Here is a 20,711-nt window from a genome sequence, read left to right on the forward strand (position 1 = left end):
AAAGCCACCAAGAAGGACAACCGCAGTTGGTGATGATATGAATGATTTATAGCGTATGAAAATGCCATGCCTGACCGGGATTCCAACTCGGAACCACCGGATTAAAGTCCGAGACGTTACCACTCGCGCCACGGAGGCCGGCAAACATATTCGTTAGGAGCCGAATAAAAACACGACTTACCAATATGGCGTTGTGTGTCAAACCAATTTTATACGGACTATAATTACTTTTAATACGCGAAACCCTTTGCAATGATTGAACATTTTAAACCATCTTTCATTGATCTGATTGGTTTTCCTTTGTTTATATTTCCAAATTAAAAATGTACAAATTAAAAATAGATAGATAGATTTATTAAAAATAGATGAAAACAATCTTTATGCGGCTTATATATCGTGCTAAAATTTGAGCTCAATCGGTGCAGAACATTTTGAGTTTTTGAAGCCGTACACAAACGAACTTAACATTTTTATATATATGTAAATATTATTTTCCCGTCTAGATATATCAGAGCTATAGCTCTAGAAACGAAAGTATTTTAATCGGCCCAGTATGGGCATATGCGATTTTCACCGGATCTTGACATTTGACAGCTAAGGTACCCAAAAAACCGGATAAAAATTTTCCGGATGATAATGCTTGTATGTACGTGTGTTCGGTGTTAGCTTCTAAATCATCTTATATCTCCAGAACTGCTGGACCGATTTTGACGAAACTTCGTCAGATTACTTCTATATACTCGTACATTGATGTCATACAATTTTCAACTTAAAAAGTCAAAGGAGTGAGGTTGTAGAAAAAGGTCACCATCAGTATCTAGAAATTTCGTCTAATTAAGATCATACTTTTCTTAGGCACATTTGCTAACGATTAAAAAATAACAATATTTGCAACAAAAAAAACATTTGCAAAATCGTCCCCCACCGCAAAAAATGCTGTTGTAGTCGTCTGCTATGTTTTGACGTCACAGGTGAATGGTAGAATTAAATAAATGAATAATATTTAAACTGTAAAAAAGTAACTTGGTCTGGTTGGGTCTCGAACTCGATCGCCCTGTTGACTCGCCCGGTTTACCTGGTGCGTTAAGCCCCGCGGGTACACCAGTTGCCGACCGTACAAGCGAAATTTTTAGTATGTAAGTTGTGAAATTTCATTAGTTTACTTAGTGGCGATCGTCGCCGATAGTACCGCCACACTCGCGGGAATTAAATACGGTATGCGAGCGCGCTTTTGTAGAATCAATGAATTAAATAAATGAAAAAAAAATTTATATTTAAATATACGTATATTTTAAATAAGCTGTTTTTGTAATCCGTGCATCAGAAAAAACCCACAATTGTAGAACTTTTCCGGAACGCGGCTATAGCCACGTGACAGGATAGTTCAATTTCGCTCTGCAATTCGGGAATGGTGTGAGGATGAATTTTTTAAACGGTATCCTTAACGTAACCTCACAAGAAAAAAATCAGGAGGGGATAAATCAGGAAACCGAAGGGGCTACAATCCCTTCGAAAAAAGGAAAAAACTGATGCCAGAAAGTTATAGTGTTATTATCTGTATGAGCAGTAGAATTTTTCTGCTGAAACCGCGTGTACTCTTGCTGGTCTGGAGGTATAGTGTTTACAAATTCTTGTACCAACTGTTTGTAGCGCTCACTGTTCACTGTGCCATGAAAGAATGTCATGAAGATTTTTCCTACGAGATATTGCACACCAACACCCACTTTTTGTTCGTGCAGAGGAGACTCGTGCAGCTGATGTGGATTTTCCGTACACCAAATGCGTGAATTCTGTGCATTTACGTATCCATCAAGGTGGAACCGTGCCTCGTCAGACCAAAACCAGTCATTGACCTTTTCGCTAACTGGCGTTACAGATGGCATGAACCGCTGGCAGAAAGCTACTGGTTTTCCAGTGTTCGCAGATAACAACACGAATTCTGTACAGATGTATCCTTAAATACTTGAGCGATGCCATGCGGACATTACCAAGAGAGAGACTGCACTAACTAGATAGGCGTCGCACGGATTTCTTGGGACTAACAGAATATGCAGCTTGCACGCCGATCAACTTTTCTGGTGTTAACACTTTCGGTCGATCGCTTTTGGCTGCATCTGCCACATTCCCTACATCTTAGAACTTGTCGTACAGCCGTTTGATGGAGGACTTATTTGGTGCATTCACACCATAATTTTCTGTGAAGGCATTCTGGGTCTGGGCATAACTGGCATTTCTAATGTATTGAGAGACAATGAATATTTTCTGCTGCATTGTGTAACCCAATTTTTCCTCAGTTTTCCGCAATTTAACCTGTAACAAAAAAAGGAAACATTCTTCCATAAAGTTGCGTCCCTTTTTGAACATTGTGTATGTAACAAGAGGTACGCTAGTCTTGCCAAAAATAATCTTTGTTTGATTCTTTTAACTCAGGGGGAAATGAAAATCAAGAAATTAAAAATGAAACGCGGAAAATTCTGTTTGCTACTCTGTATGGGCGTGCGTCCATTTGTCTGTTTGGGTATATAAATCAGTACTGGCTGAACGAAAAACCTTTGGCATGATGGCACCTATGTATAAGGCAATGGTACTATTAAAGTTTGGTGTCTGGGTCTCCAAGGGTTTGGGGATTAGGGTAGGAAGGTTCAAGAATCATGACTCGGCTGTGGTTGGACTTAATAAAAAAATTTACAGAGTTTTTAACTAGTTTTTCTAAAAAAAAGTGAAGCTTCTGTTTTATATATATATATATATATATATATATATGTTTTTACAAATTGTCTTGTAAATTTAAAAAAAGGAAACCTTATTATTAAAAGAATAAAGTTTCTTCAGATTTGTTATTTATTGTTCGAACTTGATATAAGTATATCTTTGCTGGAAAAGTTGAGCAAAGCCGTTTCCTACAGATTGCATTTTTAATTATTAATGAAGGTTTATAATGCTAATTTTATTTTAGTTTATTACTTTTTAATCTGAATCTACTACTCTCTCTTTTTAATTCGAATAAAATGCTACACGCTCATCATCATTAGATCCTATTTTTAGTTTTAAAAGTTGGCGACCTATTAGGTAATGTTCTCGATTGTTCATCAGTGCATTCGGTCCTCGGTTTCTCGGATTTCTGTTTGATTTTTTACCTGGTCAGTCTATCGCGTTGACTACAATTTTTTCTTTGAACAATGGTATTTTCTAGGTCTTCTTCCTACCGCCATTTTACATATCCAAAAAATTGCAATATCCCCCGGTAGCGTATATATAATAATGTTTTTGAACACCCATTTCATTAAGAATTGACTTTTTTGTTTTCTTTTCCATCTTCAATACACCTGTCCTCTTATCCAGATCTCAATATCTGTCGATTCTGTTCTGAGATTTTCCTCTTCTGCTTTAGTTAACTATTTTTATCATCATATAAATAGATTGGAAACACCAAGGTGTTTGGTGTTTCCAATCCAAGGTGTTTAGTGGCCTCAATTTGATGCACCTGCTTTAGCAAGATACCTTGCAAGACATGGGGAAGTATTGTAACTGACAATATGGTTGTGAAACTATTCCGGCTTCATTTAACCCCACCGTGGGTTCATTAGAAAAATACACTATTCCTCTTTGTAGTTTTTTATTAAAATGTTTTTAAAATTTGACTACGATCAGCATTTATTTTGTTGGTATTTTCGGTGTCTATAGAATCAATCAAGTAATGATTTGAGTGCATGGTCTAATTAAAGTTAGATATAGGAAGAGTTTTTGTATAAAACCTTCAATGTTAGAGGAAGACGCAGGAATCGCGCTTTCGCGAATCTGTTAATTTGATATTTGAGGATTATGAGTTATGGTAGGTGGTCGTGACTGGAAGACGCAGTACGAAGATGATAGTAGGTTGCGTAAATACACTCCTACTATTGGATGGAAATGCTTGCCAAGGCGTTTGCATTGGTAGCATCGTGATAAGAGGCTAAACCGATAACTGTGTTGTATCAAGTTCAGAGTGTCTAAAAGACGACCTCCGGAACGGAACGGAGGGATGGTGGAACGGAGGGGATGGTGTGGCGACCGGGATCGTCACAAGGTGGGTGTCTTCCCCTACTGGCGGAGGGTCAGGATGATGATGTTTGATTATGTATATCAGAGCGAAATCTTAGAACTTGTTCGACCAATCGTGCTGAAATTTTGATTGTAGCTACTACTGCTATCTATAGCAGTGTTAAATATTACGTCACGAATGAATATTTGGATTCAGGTTTAGGTTTAATATGTGATACTTTAGTAATGCTCGTCCATACGGGCTGGAATTCTAACTGTACTGTCTACTATCTTTTTAATTGAAAATATTAATCGATCTGTTTACCGTAAACAATTTGGCGATCTGACTTTATTCGACTTAAGGGAACGATATCATATTGGCACGTTCTGGATCCTTAGATCTGTCTACACGGGAGAAATCAACATCCGATCGATTGTGAACAAGCAGTACCACGACATGCCGGGTACTTAAAAACAAGCGCGAGCCAGTAAAACATTTGTTTTGGCGGTTCATCAGCGTAGACGCAGTGGATTAGAGCATGCGAAGAATACTGTCTGATTTTTTTTTTTGTAATTATGGGTTTTGTCATGCCAAAAAACCATTCGGTGTTTTCTATTGAAAAGATTAGATAAGAGCTGCAGAAAAAACATATAAAAATTTGTCTATATGTCAGTAGTATGAAATACATTGTATTTATTGCTCTTTCAGCCTTTTATTTTGTTGTAAGAATAAAAAAAAATTGAAATATAATATAGAGCAACATAAATTTTGTTTAAACAATTGCCTTCGCATTTAAAAAAATAAAAATAAATACACGAAGGATTTTAATTGGGGAGAAATTGGTAAACTGATGAATACTTTATGTGGTTTGACGAAGCCAGAAAAATTGTCTAATTAAAGAACATATTTCGGTTGGATTATCAAAATTCTCCAATTTCTTTATACTTACACTTAGACATGATCCTTTGAGTTTCGATATCATGATGATACCGAAACTCAAGATCAGGATCAAGAGTAGGGAAAACTCAAAGGGATTCCTGATAACTCTGTTGTATCCATCTGTTTCTGTCTCATGCTTTTGTTTTCGTCTCATCATAACCTTCACTACCCTTTGTCATAGATTAACTTGAGCCTCTTTCTTCCTCGTCTTTTTTCACCTTCAATGGAGCAGCCTTAACGAACTGTATTTATTATTCCTTTTTCCCTAACTTTATGCCCGATCCAATTTCCTTTCCTTCTTCTAATAATCGCCAATATTATTCTATCTTCGTTTTTCCTTCTTAATACTTCTACGTTTCTTCTTATTCTCTCCATCCATCTCAAAAGCCTCGATCTTATCTTTTTTTCCTTTTTCCCCAGCGTCCATATTTTACTTTCACAGAAATATATACTCAAAACATAGCATTTTACCAGTCTCATCCTCAGATTCAGATTCATATTGCTGTTGAGTAGGCTTTTCTTTTTAAAAAAGTTTCCTTTCCCATTGCAATTGACATCTTAATCTCTTTTTTATTCCTCCAGTCTTCCACTAGTACTGTCCCGAGATATCTGTATCTTTTTACGTGTTAAACATAACTTTTGTTTTCCTCGCATTTATTTTCATCCAATATTCCTTCATCCCTACTTCCAATGATTTTATCATTCCTTGTAATGTCTGAATGTATATTCTTTTTAGCTACAATCAGTAGATCGTCAGAAAATCTGATGAATTTATATTTCTCCTATTTATGCTTACTTCCTTTTGGCCATTCGATATTTCTTTCAATATTTCGTCGACATAAAAGGTGAACAGCGTCGTTGATAAACAGCAGCCTTGTCTCACTCTTCTGCCTAATTCTAACCAATTTGTGAGATTTTCATTTATTTTCACAGCTTCATTTTGCCTCGTATACAATTCTCTGATCAGTTTTCTATCTTTCTAATCAACTCTTTTCCTTTCAGAATTTGAAATAACTTTTCCCACTAAAAACGTTAACTAAACTAAATAAATTTTCTGTCGAATGCCTTTTCCACATCTATAAAAAACAACCCCAATCCTCTTTCAAAAGATCTCTCTTCAATCATTCTGATCAGTCCCGCAGCTTCTCTTATTCCTTTTTTTCCTCCAAATTGTTCTTTTCTAGCATTCTCCTCCATTTTTGTAATCGACCTTTCTATTCGTAACTCTCAGCATTATTTTTGCAGCATGTGACATTAAGTAGACAGTTCTATGTTCTTCAAATTTTTTGGTTTTGACCTTTTTAGGTATGTTTTAACAAAATCTTTTGACCGTATTCCAGTATCATAAATTGTATTGTACATTGAGAATATTTCATATATTCCTTCATCCTTCGGTACACCATGTGAAATATTAATAAATTTTCCAAATTCTTGCCGATTAAAATCTTTCGTGTTTCCATACCGCTAGAATTAGTAATTTTTAAAAAACATTTATAGTATAAAATCCGAAAATGAAAAACAGAATTATAATATTGCTAAGATAAATGCTAATTCAAAGCAAATTATTGTGTATAATTAGTTAATAAATTACAAAATTTATTCGGTTCGAAATTATTTTTGAAGTCACTTATCACATTTTTTATCTGTCATTATGTTATAATAATAATAAAAATAATTTTACAGTAATGTTATTATGATAATGATCATATTATAATATATTGTAACGGTCAGTTATAATAATAATGGTAATATTACTATTATTATTATTATAAGAGAGAAGAAATCCGTTTGAAAATTTCAAAACGTTAGATGTTGTTACATATACAGTAAATTAAACTAGTAAAATAACGGTAAATTTTATTATGTATAGGGAATTTTTTTATTATTATAATAGGGAAATTTTATTTAAAGTTAGATAGATGGTAACACTGTTTTAATAGGCGATCTGTTGACTACAACATCGTACAGGTAACAGGTTAGTTTAGTATCATATTGAATAGAAGGGGATTATTGCTGTAGTCTTAGTTTTGTTTAGTGTTGTATAACTTTTGATATTTCATTAATTTTTTATTGATTTTTAAGATGTTTTTATCGGTATTTTAAGTTTTTTTTGTTAATCATTAAGTTTTGTGTGTGTTATTATTTTTTTTTGAATAATTGTTTGTTTTGTTTTTATTGTTACATCGTTCGGTTTTTATGTTTATTTAATTGAAACTGGAGGAAATTATACGTCCTACATCGGGTAAGTTAGGTTATTTTTAATTTTTATAAATAAATTTTGTTGCAAGAAATCATTATTTTGTAGAGATAAATATGCATTTAGAGAAGTTTTTTTAATGTTGTTATTTTGTTATTAATTAACATTATGTTACATATGTAAATTTATATGTATTACATAGTAGGAGTTACGTTTGACTGACCGTAACTGGTAAGATAATTTACTATGATTTTAATGCTATTATTAATTCATTAGATTCATACTGCGTAGCTAAGAATTACTCGGAACGTCTTGTCCGTTTATCTATCTATAAATTCCTAGTGTTGTGTACATCATATGTATACACTATACATAATTTATTGTAAACAGTTAATAATAATAAATTTTATTGTCTACTTATATTGTAGGTGCAATGCCCTCCTTTTTGTATTATTATTATTTAATTCTTTTTTATTTTCAGAGACCTTTCGAATAAAAAATAGCTCTCCCAGTTTTTTATTTTCTATTGTAAAATTTATTTATATAAAAAATTATTTCATTTACTAAGAAGATTCTTGAGATTTCAAAGACGCATCAGTAATATTAAAAAATAGTAATAAACAAATTATAGTTATATTTGGGACATTTTATTTATTTATTTATTTTTTTTTTTTGTTTTTTAGTTACTGATCTTTTTTTTTAATAATTTGTATGATTTTTTTTTAAATAACTTTAAATTGTGTTCTTCTGTTAGAATATGGTTGAATTAAAATATGTATGTAGCGGAAATCCTATTAACCGTCTTTGTTATAGTAATCGGTTAACTGTAAAAGTCGGTTAAATCAAATAATTCTTTTTTTGTTCCAATTAAAAAATTAGGCTTTTATAGACATTTTTAAAAAATAGAGGACAAAAGATTAACAAAGAAAACTTTTTAATTATCTTTCTAAATTAAAAACTAACTATAACCGAGCTCAAGAAATTGAAAGAGATCTAAAGTAATTAAATATTCAAATTTTGAGTTAAAGAAATATAATATAATATTCAAATTAAAGAAATTTTGGACCGATACTTTAAGAAATAAAATAAAAAATTTATTTTTCCAGAAAAAACCGAGAGGAAGAAATTTTTTCCCAAAAAGAGAGAGACAGATAAAGTAAGTCAAAGAATAAAAGAGTACTAGCAAAAAAGCAAAACAAAATGTAAAGTTGTTTTTTTAATTGCGATCTACAGATCTAAATGAGAAAAAAAATATTTTTTGAACAATTGAATTGATGATGGTTTAAGATATTACACGTATATTTTCATCAGATTTTATATATTTCAAATAAAATCTTTCGATTTAATTTCAGCCATTAATAGATATAAAAAGATAATATAACTACAGTTATTGATTATTCTTAAGATCACAAACAAAGCGTTACAGTCGTAATTTAGATCTGTTTCTTTCTTAATTAACCGCGTCTTGACCTTGTACAAATAGAGTTGAAGTAGCACACTCTAATTCTACTGATTTCAGTAAATTCTTGTTGCTTTTTTGTTTAGAAAAATGTGTGATTTCTGTTCGTTACCCGCTGAAATATTTGGCTTTGTTAAGCATTTTTTAAGTTTTTGGATATTGTAGTGGGGATTTTCATTAGGCTATTATTTCAAGCTACGCATTGTACATAAATAATCATTTTCACATCTGTTTGCCATACTTAAATTTCCACTTCGACTTCTTCGTATAGTATATATATATAAACTATCATAGCTTTATTAATTTCATCGTCGTTCGTAACCTCATTTTTCTAATAGCCCGTTATCGTTGAACGTCATTTATTCACATCAACCGTATCTAATATCTCAACACCTTCCTCTTCTAGTTTTCTTAAATCATCTACAAAATTCATTTTTCCTTGTAATCGCTTAATAATCTGAAGCTTATTTATATCCATAAACTTGATACAATTTTCTGATAACATCTTTTTTCAAGACCTTATGGTATTTTCATGTACCCCTACTGTTGCATTTTTTGTACAGTTTTAAAATTGTTTTTCAAATTGTTAAATTAATAGATATTAAATCTAATTAATCTTTATTAATAAACCTTCCTGCAATTTACTGTAAGAATTACCAAGTCAGTCGGTACAACGGGGTTCTGTTTATAAGGGGACGATTTTTTATATATATTATTTATGTGAACAGATCGCTGAAATTTGTTTGGTAGTTTGTACTTTTTTCACATTTAAAAATACGTACGATTTTAGGCGAAATGTCATCTACGCTTAGTCTAATTATTTTTGATCGGGTTCATTAATTTTTATATAATTTAATCTCTGATTTCTTTTATGTTTGTGTATATGTAAATAGAATATTTTATTTCGTATTTTATGGTGGTTACTAAAGAATTGAAAATAATAATAAAAAGGTAGGTCTTGACTGTCATTTTCGTTAATATTAAAAGAAAGTAAAAATTTGATTGCTTTTATTATCACACACGTACGCTCACAAAGAGAGAAAGAAAGAGTAATTCAATTTTGGGTTTCTTTTGAGTTTGTATATATGTAAATAGAATATTTTTTCGTGTTTTATGGTGGTTACTAAAGAATTGAAAATAAAGAAAATAATAATAAAAGGTAAGTCGACTGTCATTTTTATTAATATTAAAGCAAGTAAAAATTTGACTGATTTTATTATCACGCACGCATGTACGCAAAGAGAAAGAGAGAGATAGTGATAGAGATAGTGCTATTAAAATATATCTAGAAGACACTCTTTCGGAATTTCCCCCCAAACATTTTTCATTTTTTTTAAACGATTTATGCTTGTAATATTGTACAATATGATAATTCATTAAAAAGGCATGTATATAAAGATTTAATAAAATTATTTTTCAGAGACGAGAGTATAATTAAAAATTCATATAATATATTATTATAAAATATAACATTTATTATAAATCATAATTACAGTTACTTTTACAACAATACAGTACTTACATTACTAAACGATATACTACAGGATGAAACTCGGTAATATGTTGAAGTATCAAATTGAAAAATCTTCCTCATAGAAATTCATATAAATAAGAATCCAACAAACTGTATTAGGCATCATTCTTGTACATAATTTTCTATTTAACGTTAGTTAGACGAGGTTAGCGAGCGTAGGTTATGTTTGATTAGGTTATACGTACGATTCATCATTATCGTTAAAAAAATCTGATGTGGACACCACATGATTTCCTTTTACATCTATTAATTACACATACACATTTTTTAAATATAAATATTTTTTTAAATTTATTTTATAATAAAAAGTATAATTAAATAATTTAATAATTTATTAATAAATCAATATATTTAAATTAAAAAAAAGAAAAGGAAATGAAGTCTGATTCGAACCGATGTGTCTTTTCCCCTTGTACGATTCAAATCTTTCATTAATTAAAATTCTATTTCGCTAAAACTCTGCAACCAATGAAAATAAGTACCACCTATGATATATCGTTAAAAAGCTCTCAATGAGGGCTTATTACGGCAGGTAAGAAAAAGTCAAAAATAAATCTTTTTTTTGATTTTGGGCTTTTTTTGGACACTTTTGGTTCAGTCAATTGCAATCAAAAGGAGAGGTGCACAACTGGATGTTACAACAGTCCTTAATCCAACATTTCAACATAATACGGCTAATCGTTTTTTCACAACGCCAAAACTAGTCGGATTCAGGGATGGTCAAAATAGATAAAATTTAACATAAATTAATTTTTAAATTATTATCTTGAAAATATATTTTTTAAATTTAGTTTACCGAAGTAAATAAAAACAAATATAAATTTTGCCAATTTTTGCTAAGCACCTTTATCAATTTTTAAGTTTTGAACATTGTAGTGGGTTTCATTAGGCTATTATTTCAAGCTACGCATCGTTCATAAATAATCATTTTCACCTCTGTTTTCTATACTTAAGTTTCCACTTCGGCTTATAGTGTTTATAATTTAGAACTGTATAACAGGCTTATTTGGTTAAATGATGACAACAAATGTTTTTTTCCTTTTCTCTTAATAAGCGAATTTACCTTGCGATAAGAGTATAATGTATTAATTCCTTAGCGTTATCAAAGTTGTAGCCGAGTATAATTTTTGAACCTATACACCGTCCTTTGATCGAACCTTTTTTTTTAGCGTGTGAAAATATTCGAATGCCGAGACACTACTTACTTAGTCACGGAGGTCGGCATGTTTTATTTATTTTTAATAAACAAATTTTTAATATACAGGCTATAAAAATTAAATTATATTATTTGGCAACCTGGTACCATTAATGACTTTTTTCACAAGGGTTTAGGTTCGAATTCAAATTTGACCTGCTATCTTTATACGTTACAAAAAAAATGTCAGAATTGGTAGTTGAAGTAATTGTAAAAGAATAAATAATTTAAGTCTTTTTGCAAGTTATTAGCTGTTAATAATATTTCGGTTAAAGCGTTAAATTCTTTTATTATTTTATTCTAGAGAATTTAATGGTAGGTATAGAGATAAATGCTACAGTTATGTTTCTCTCTACTAATTACTTTCAGTAGATATTTTTTATTTTTACGTAATTTTTTTTAGTTGATTTAATAGTTTTAGATATGTTGATTTGATTTTAGATTAATTTAGAAATGTTTAGATTTTATTTGGAAATTATTTTAGAATTATTTTTTATTTAGAAATATTTATTACATTAATATTAGAAAATATTTTATATTTTACTCCTGAGTAGCATACTGGTAAATTCTAGTTCATTATAGCTTGTATTTGTTGAAGAAACACGGTTGAATGGAGATGCTAGTTTACGGTGTTATCAAGGACTTAAAATAGTTATTTTTTATACGATTACCTTATTTTCAGTATTGTTCAGTTTATATCCCAGTTTTAAAGGATATTATATTTTTAAACTTGTTTGTTATCCCTGAGTTATGTAATTGATTTTACAGCTGTATTATAACGTATGAATTACGCGGCTGGAACATGTATCATAATGAGGATCGGTGTTCAACCAATCAAAAGCTACTCTTTTCAACCACTGACCAATGAGAAGTGGGTACTTTTTAATTTATTAACTGTTTTTTTGTCTCGATTTTGTAGTTAGCAAGCAGAAGTTATTTGAAATTACACAAATAGGTAACTAAGTTTATATATTACACTGTTACTTTTCCGTCTAGATAGTACTATAGCAGAGCTCTAGAAGGGAAAGTATTGTAATTGGTCCAGTTTGAACATATGCGGTTTTCACCGGATATTGACGTTTTAATACTTAAAGAACCCAAAAGCCCGGATTGAAATTTTCCGGATGTTAATGTTCGTATGTACTTGTGTGTGTTCGGTGTTGGCGGGCGCCAAATACGGTATACGCGGGCGCTTTAGTTAGAATCATTGAATTGAATAAACGAAAAAAAAATTATATTTAAATAAAATGAAAAATATTTTTAATTAAGTTGTGTTTGTATGTGTGTGTAAGTCGTGCATCAGAAATATATCACAGTTGTAGGACTTGTTCCCGCCGGAACGTGGCGGGAACAAGTCCACGTTCCAGGAAAGTCCTATAACTTTTTAAAAAGTTTTTTTGATCCTTCTTACTTCCTTGTACGAAGTAAAGGAGGAATTATGATCGCGAAAAGTTTCGGTTTTCAGATTTAAACGGAAATATCCATTTTGACCACCCATGAATCCATTTTGACTAGTTTCGGCGTGACCTCTGTAAGTACGTTGTATCTCTCATAACTCAAAAACGATTAGCCGTAGAATGTTGAAATTCTGAATTTAGGACTGTTGTAACATCTAGTTGTACATATCTTCTTTTTATTGCAATCGACTGCATCAAAGGTGTCCAAAAAACCCCAAAATCCAAACAATTTGGATTTTGGACTTTTTAACTGCAGTAATAAGCCTTAATTGAGAGCTTTTCAACAATATATAAAGTGGTAGTTATTTTTATTAGTTCCAGAGTTATAGCCAAATGAATTAATGAAATGTTTGTATCTTAAAAGGGGAAGGCGCATCGATTCGAATTTGACTTCATCTTCTTTTTTTTTACTTTTTTTCTAATTTAAATATATTGATTTATTAATAATTATTAAGTTCTGATTTTAAAAAAAATGCAAAAAATAATAATTCATTAGTAATTAAAAAAAAAAAAAAAAATAAGAAAAAATATCAGATTTATTAATGAAATAAAATTTTATGTACTTTAAAAATGTATGTACGTAAATGAATAGGCGTACAAGGAAGTCATGTGGTGTCCACATCACATTTTTTTAATTATGTCGGATTCTGAGGAAGAGTGTCTAACATCGATGGATATTAAAGAAAAGGCAGAACTTATGACTGATAATCTATTGCCACAGAAATTTATTGTTTAATGTATTTATTTTGAAAAATTAAAAATACTATTCCGTAAAGAATTTATTGATATATACATATATCAATGATTTAAATCAATAATTCCAATATTTTCTCAGTTGTAGAAAAAGTACGGTATGCAACTCTCTTTAATGGCCATTAATGCACTCTTGCGAAGGTTATATGACACGCGCCAAGGCTCGAGTCGTAACTTACTTCGTACTCGTACATGAATGGTTATAATTATAGGTTCGTTGCATAATGTACTTTTAATGTTATTTTTTTAGAGGAATATCAGTTTAATAAAACGGTAGGTTAATACCTTTATAGACTACTGCTCTACAACTGAACGTAAGTTGTAATCTAATGAAACATTTTGCGACTTTTATTAAATTTTTAATTGTCCATTATCATCTTACCGGTGTCTTTGAGGGTTAATTAAAATTCTATATTTGTGTTTGAAAAAGGAAAGAAGAAACGGTTACCAAGATTGAAGAACCATAATTCAAGATTTATTTATTTCGTATTACTTTTATAAAAATACTTTTAATATTATTAATATTATTTACAATAACGTTTACTTTGAGCGACCGGTTTTAATATTATATGTTTTAAAACAACATCTTTTTTCAGACTTGCATTGCAACTCCGGGAACCGGACATACTATAAGGATTATATTCTTGCGTACATGCATAAAAAAAGAAGAAAGAAACGTGTAATTTAAAATTATTAGTGCAAACCCTATATTGAATGTTGCCTTATAATATACTGGTTTTAATTTATGGAATAAAAAATTAAAAGTTTGAATACTTCTTTGATGACGTAATCATTATAGCTACTATAATATCCAAGTTGCATGTCAGCATTCCCCACTCCCAACTATTAGCGTATTATTTTTTATTGGATTAGCAAAAAGCCGTTTCAATAGAAGTATAAAATGATGGATTCATTTTTAATAACGGTAAATTTTGTTTCCTTTTAACGATGAGGATGACGTGAGAAGTTACGTTATAACTAACTACCACAGTAGACTTATATTTCTTATACAGTTATTTTCTTTTATCGGAATTGGAAATTTAGTTCATTAAATTTTGTTAGGTGTTCGCTTTTCATGTTATTCTAAATTTATTTTTCTGAGTTTCTAAAATACACAAAAAGAAGCAGTCTCATCAAAAAGGAAAAGGAATGTATCCAAGTAGTAGATATAATTAATTGGATATTTCCAAATTTGAATGTACGCGGGATGTCACAAGGAAAGTTAGACATTGTGAAATCAGAATTTACCCGATTTAAAGTTAATCTAAGATCGGAGTCATAATTGTAGGTCGCAACATCAATAATCTCTGTTACGAAGATGACACAACGGTTCTAGCTGAATCAGAGCATGATCTGAATACATTGATAAAAAGATTGAAGGAAGAGGGTGAGCAAATGGGCCTACACCGCAACGTCAAAAAGACCAAAATCATGACAACTACTGGTAAAAAATCACGATTGATGATGAGGACATCGAGTGCATTGTTAGTTTCATCTTTCTTGGAACCACGATCACTCGAAATTGTGGGTGCAGCCCAAAGGTAAAACGGCGAATAACTTTGGGACGTAAGGCAATGTTAAGCATGAACCGAATCTAGAAAACTGAAGATACTATCCTTGGCATTAAGTATCGGCTGATCCATGCCTTTATCTTCCTTATAATAATCCATGTATGTGAAATTTTTATCTACATTACTACTAATTTTCACTTAACATCATTCTAAAAAAAGTACCTCCTACATATTTTTGTAATTTTTAATTTAATAATTTTGATGTTTCATAACCATGTAACAGCTTAATTAATCAATTAATAAAAAAATTAAAGCACTGTAAAAAAGCAACGTAGTTAAAATTTAAGTAGAAATTTTTATCATTCTTTATTTTACATCTATTTTACCAAATTTTAGATAATTGTAAATTAAAAATAATTTTAGAAAACTTTTTATAAAATTAATCAGCTAAAACATTATAAATTCAATTATTAAATATACTTTAAACTATAAGTAACTTATATTTTAATTTTAACTTAAATTTTTATTTCAAAGATCCGTTCAATACTTCATAAGTTGCATAGAATCAAATGAGAACTGACAATTTAAATTTGTAGGGTAAGTTGATTATTATTGAATGCACGTGAATACATCATTAAAATTCATGAAAAATCATGTAAAATACTCACTTCAATACTGCACCTTACAAATTTGCACAATGTACATTTTTTAATTAAACTTTAAAACGTTATTTCAATAAATAATAATATAATATTCTCAATATGCGCGCAATTCTAGCAGACTCGGCAATGCTTCGCTATTGCTAGATCTGAGTATACATTAAAGATTAAATGACAACAATTGAAAGTTTCATAAAACCTTAAAAAACTGAACATTAGCAATTTAACAAAATTTAACCTTTCACTTTTATAAAAGTCAGAATGTAAATAAATCCAAATGGAAAAACAACAGCACTACCTATCGGATTTAATTCACACCACTCTCCAATCACAATATTCGGTGGAAAATAATTTTTTAACGAAAAGTGTTGTGGCTGCAAAATCATTACAATTAATACTGAACATTAAGAAACTTACAAAACATTACGGAACCTTATAAAATTTCACCTTTAACTTTAGAAAATTCAGAATGTAAATAAATCCAATTGTCAGAACAGCACTACCTATCGGATTTAATTCAAACTATTCTCTAAATACGAATTTTAATGTAAGAACAACACTAAGCTACGACGCAAGTAACTGATATGTGAAAAAGCAACAAAATAAAAAAAATTCGTAGAATCCGATCGCAGCACAAACTACCGGATTTGACTGATAAACCAAAAATTAAAAAAAAAACTTCTAAAACGCGATCGCAGCTCTACCTACCGGACCCAATTGGGAACCTTAACCATCCCAAGATCAACAACACATAAATAAATTAAAAAAACATTTTCACTTCAATACTGTACAATACAAATTTGCACAATGTATATATTTTAATTACACTTTAAAACGTTATTTCAATAAATCACAATAAATATTTCTGAATACGCGCACAATTCTAAACGCGATCGCAGTGCTGCCTACTCGTTACTTAATCAGTTGTGATTTTGTTTACATTGGCAACGGCCATACTGGCTCTTTGTGATTGGTCGTTGTGTTTGACAGCTGCCATCTTGCATTGATCTGATTGGTTTTCCTTTGTTTACATTTCCATCTGATTTATTAGCCTCTTATTAATAAAAAACTGTTTTCTCGCGATTTTTTGTAACACAATAATAACACAAAATTACGAAATATTTTTCTCAATTTGATCGCAGCACCAACTGTCGGGACAAACTAAAATTAAAATAGATTATTGAATATTCGATACTGCGATGGTAGTGCAGTCTGCCGGATCCAATGTAAAACATTCCAAAATCAACAACTACTTATAAATAAAAAATTAACTAAAAAAACATTTTCCAGTGGACCAAATTGTGAATCTAAATCGTTCTCGAATCCCCTTGAATACACACAAAATTTCATCAAAATCAGTGCAGCCGTTTAGGAGGAGTTCACTTTTATACACATGCACACAAGAAATATAAAGATATTATATGTTGTAAATGAAACATCCTTATTAATTTATAGACGGAACTTAATGTTTATAATTTTATGACTATTGGTCTTCTACCCATTCAATAAAAAAAGTGTAGATGCTATATTATCATTTTGAGACAGTAGTATAAAGAGTTACATTATGTATAGTATTACGTTTCATTAAAAATAGATATTCTAATAACTTTATAAGATTAATTTTAAATACAAATGGGTCGAAAAAAAAATTTTACGATAAAGCTTACCTTATAATTAAAATCCATATCGCTAAAAATCTTTTTAATATATATTGTTTTAAAAGTTTTTTTTTTCTTTTTAAGTTAAGGAAAAGGTTTATAAATCTTTCGTGTGAATATTTTTACAGGAAACTCTTTCCGTGAACGGAAGTAGTTGAATTAGTCGACGCAATTTTGTGATAGGTAATTTAAAAAAAAAAATAAATGACATGTGACTTTTGCTATCTGTTAGAGCCTTATTCTTCTGTTTATGGTTAATGAAATACAGTAATATTATAAATTCATAAGGGAAATTTTTCTCTCGGCCAAAAGTTTTTATTACTGTTTTTTTTTTTAATATGCTTAATTAATTAATAGATAAATTAGTTATTTTATTAGATAAGGTAATTAATGAATTTGAATTTTGAATAATTAACGTGTTCTTTTTAGATTTAGACTGTTTTATATATGTAAAAATGCTAAAATCTTACTCATTTTATATTCACTACTAATTTCCCAAAATCATGAAAACATTAAAGCTGAAATTTGGCAAAATTATTTACATTTTTTCTTTTCATTCCGACCACTACGTATCACACTTATGTAATTTTGACTTCTTTTTCTTTTCTCAAAAGGTTTTTCATTCTTTTGCTCTGTTTTATAGCCTTTCTTCCGTCCATCTATTGAGGTTTATACTCTTCTTTTTCTTTCTCTGTAGATATTTTTATTCTTGAATCATTTTTATAAATTATCTCAATCTTTACGTAAATTTTTAGAAATGTTTTATGATTTTAGATCTTTTTCTATTTCTTTAAATGTAGAAATTAAATATTTGTTTTGTCAATCTTTGATTGTTCATTCTGCATAAATACCCATAAAACTGTATGTAATCTTCTTTTCCGGATTAAGTCCCCTATTTTTTCTGTATGTTTGTAAATTTCTTTTTTGCTTTTCAATTTGTAAAATTCATCTTCATATTTTGGTCCGTTTATTAAAATTCTTTTTTCTACTTTTGCTATTTCTTGTTCTGAAAAAAATTGCAGACATTCTGTTCCGTACAATGCTTCCGGTAGGTTTACAGTTTTACAGCGTCTCAATTTGGTGTTATATGACAGTTTTATTGTAAATGTTCTTGGTGAGATGATAGGCAGTTTCCATTTTTCGTACTCTATTCTTCACCCCATTTTTTTTCATTTATATTCAGTGTAACGGTTTCTTCTAATATTAAAAAAAATTTTTAACTCTACTTTTTAAGGGTTGTTCTACTATCTTTAAGGGCTCTGTTCTGGAAAACTAGTTAGTTTTTTCATAAGAAATTTGAAGACCAATCTTTCTTACGCATTTGCTTAATTCTTGAATTTTCATTTGTCCTCATCTACATCTGTTGTAAAAATTATAATATCGTCTGCGAAGGCCAGAATGTTTGTTTATATGAATTTAGTTTTAGTGACCGTTTTTATATTTTCATGTACGTTTAACTTTTTAAGTTCTACAGTTTATTTCATTCTCTTATAACTTTTTCAAGAGCACAATTAAAGAGGATCGGTGACAGTCCATACACCAACTTTGCCTTACACCAGTTTTAATTTCGAACGGTTCTGAAAGTTTCCCTAAGAAACTTTCAGAATTTGATTTTGTGTTTGTTAATGTTTCTTTTATAATTTTTATTGTCTTGGATCTATCTTAAATTTTTGAGTCGTAGTCTTTCTTAAAATCTATAAAAATTGTAATTAACTTTGGGGTTTTTAATTTTTTGGTATAGTAATATTTATTTTAGATTGAATATTCCTCTGTATATTATTTATAGCATTATTACACTAGAAAAATATTTACAAATTATTATGATAATTAAATTTTAAGGGGTTGGGAAAAGATGAAACTATGAATTAAAACAATATTTACTTTATTATTTGTTTAGATTTTTAGGCAGTTGAAAGTACATGTTATTTTCTGAATATAAATAATAATTATTGATTAAATTATTTTTAATAACAAACTCCAAGAAATGAAAAGAAGTTAAACTTGATTTTAGTTATAATTCGTTTTTTGATTGAGTTTTTAGACTATTTCCTCTTAGATTGTTCTTTACTCTTTTCTGTCCTGATCTTTCTACAACTGTATTAATAAATTCTCCTCCTCAAACTATATGATCCAGCCGGTTAGCTTTGCTATTCTTATTAAGCTCTTTTCTCCTTAATTCTCTAAATTACATCTTCATTTTTCACGATGATTGCATCTAGTTTTCTTCAACCTCCTCATGCTCGTATTTCAGTGTCAGTAATCTTTCTTTATCTACCTTTTTTATCCCTTTTTCCCCGAGATATTTAATTAATAGAATCGATTCACCAAATACATAAGTTATAGATAATAATTTTTTTCCGATCGTTCCAGCCATGTAAAATATAAGCATATATATATATAATATTGTAATCAAGATTTTAATATTTTTGGATCCGGGGAATTATAAAATTTGGAGAATTGTAAAAAAAAATACAGGGTGGGAGTAATTTTTTGCCTGTAGAATTTAATTTTTTTGTCCTTATTATATTACAACCGGGAAACAAATAATATTTTTATTTATTAATTACAGTAAAAGTATTTACAACTAATAACTATTTTTGAAGTAGGTACCACCAATACAAGTTAAACATAAAGTTAGTACCTCAACCGACTGCTAGGCAGCTAAACGGGATTCCCACATGCAAAGTGGGAGTTTCAAGAGCATATAAGAAAACCGTCTCACGATCACACCTCATCTTGAGTTTGCTAAGGCACATATACTTGGTGATAATATATGTACCTAAGCATCTATAAAGTATTCTTATAGCGTATTTTTGTATGTCATGTTTTATTGTTATATTATATTTTTGGAAATCTCATTCTATAGACTGTTACTAATATCCTAGTCATTGAGGTTACAGAGCAACACGGTACTGACGCGAGTGGTAAACGGCTAAGGGTGTCGAGCCGTTCGGATTTTTCCTATGATTTTCATCGAATTTGGTTAAAATTGATATGGGAGTATTCCGAAAGTACACTCTTTCGATTAAAAAACAATTGAAATCGGTTTACTAACGTCGGAAATATGGCGTAACATACTTAAAAAAAAATACATGTGTTAGATGCTACGATTTTCTGATGATATAGTAATCCTAGCCGAGAGTAAAAAGGATATAGAAGAAACAATGAACGGCATAGATGAAGTCCTACGCAAGAACTATCGCATGAAAATAAACAAGAACAAAACAAAAGTAATGAAATGTAGTAGAAATAACAAAGATGGACCACTGAATGTGAAAATAGGAGGAGAAAAGATTACGGAGGTAGAAGAATTTTGTTATTTGGGAAG

The 20,711-nt window shown here is 30.1% G+C and overlaps 1 protein-coding gene across 3 annotated transcripts in view; it reads left to right on the top strand.

Moving 5' to 3' along the window:
• Window positions 1-20,711, top strand: part of LOC142331397 (uncharacterized) — a 324,283-nt gene that overhangs the window by 113,495 nt on the left and 190,077 nt on the right. The window contains exon 1 of one of the 3 annotated variants that reach the window (XM_075377281.1): window positions 6,969-7,202. The exons of the other annotated variants lie outside the window; for them this stretch is intronic. The gene's annotated coding sequence lies outside the window, so the exon portion shown is untranslated. Of the gene's footprint in view, window positions 1-6,968; window positions 7,203-20,711 lie in introns of those variants that run through there. 3 annotated transcript variants of the gene reach the window in all.

This window comes from Lycorma delicatula, chromosome 10 (assembly GCF_047948215.1).
Source record: "Lycorma delicatula isolate Av1 chromosome 10, ASM4794821v1, whole genome shotgun sequence".
NCBI classification, from domain to species: domain Eukaryota; kingdom Metazoa; phylum Arthropoda; class Insecta; order Hemiptera; family Fulgoridae; genus Lycorma; species Lycorma delicatula.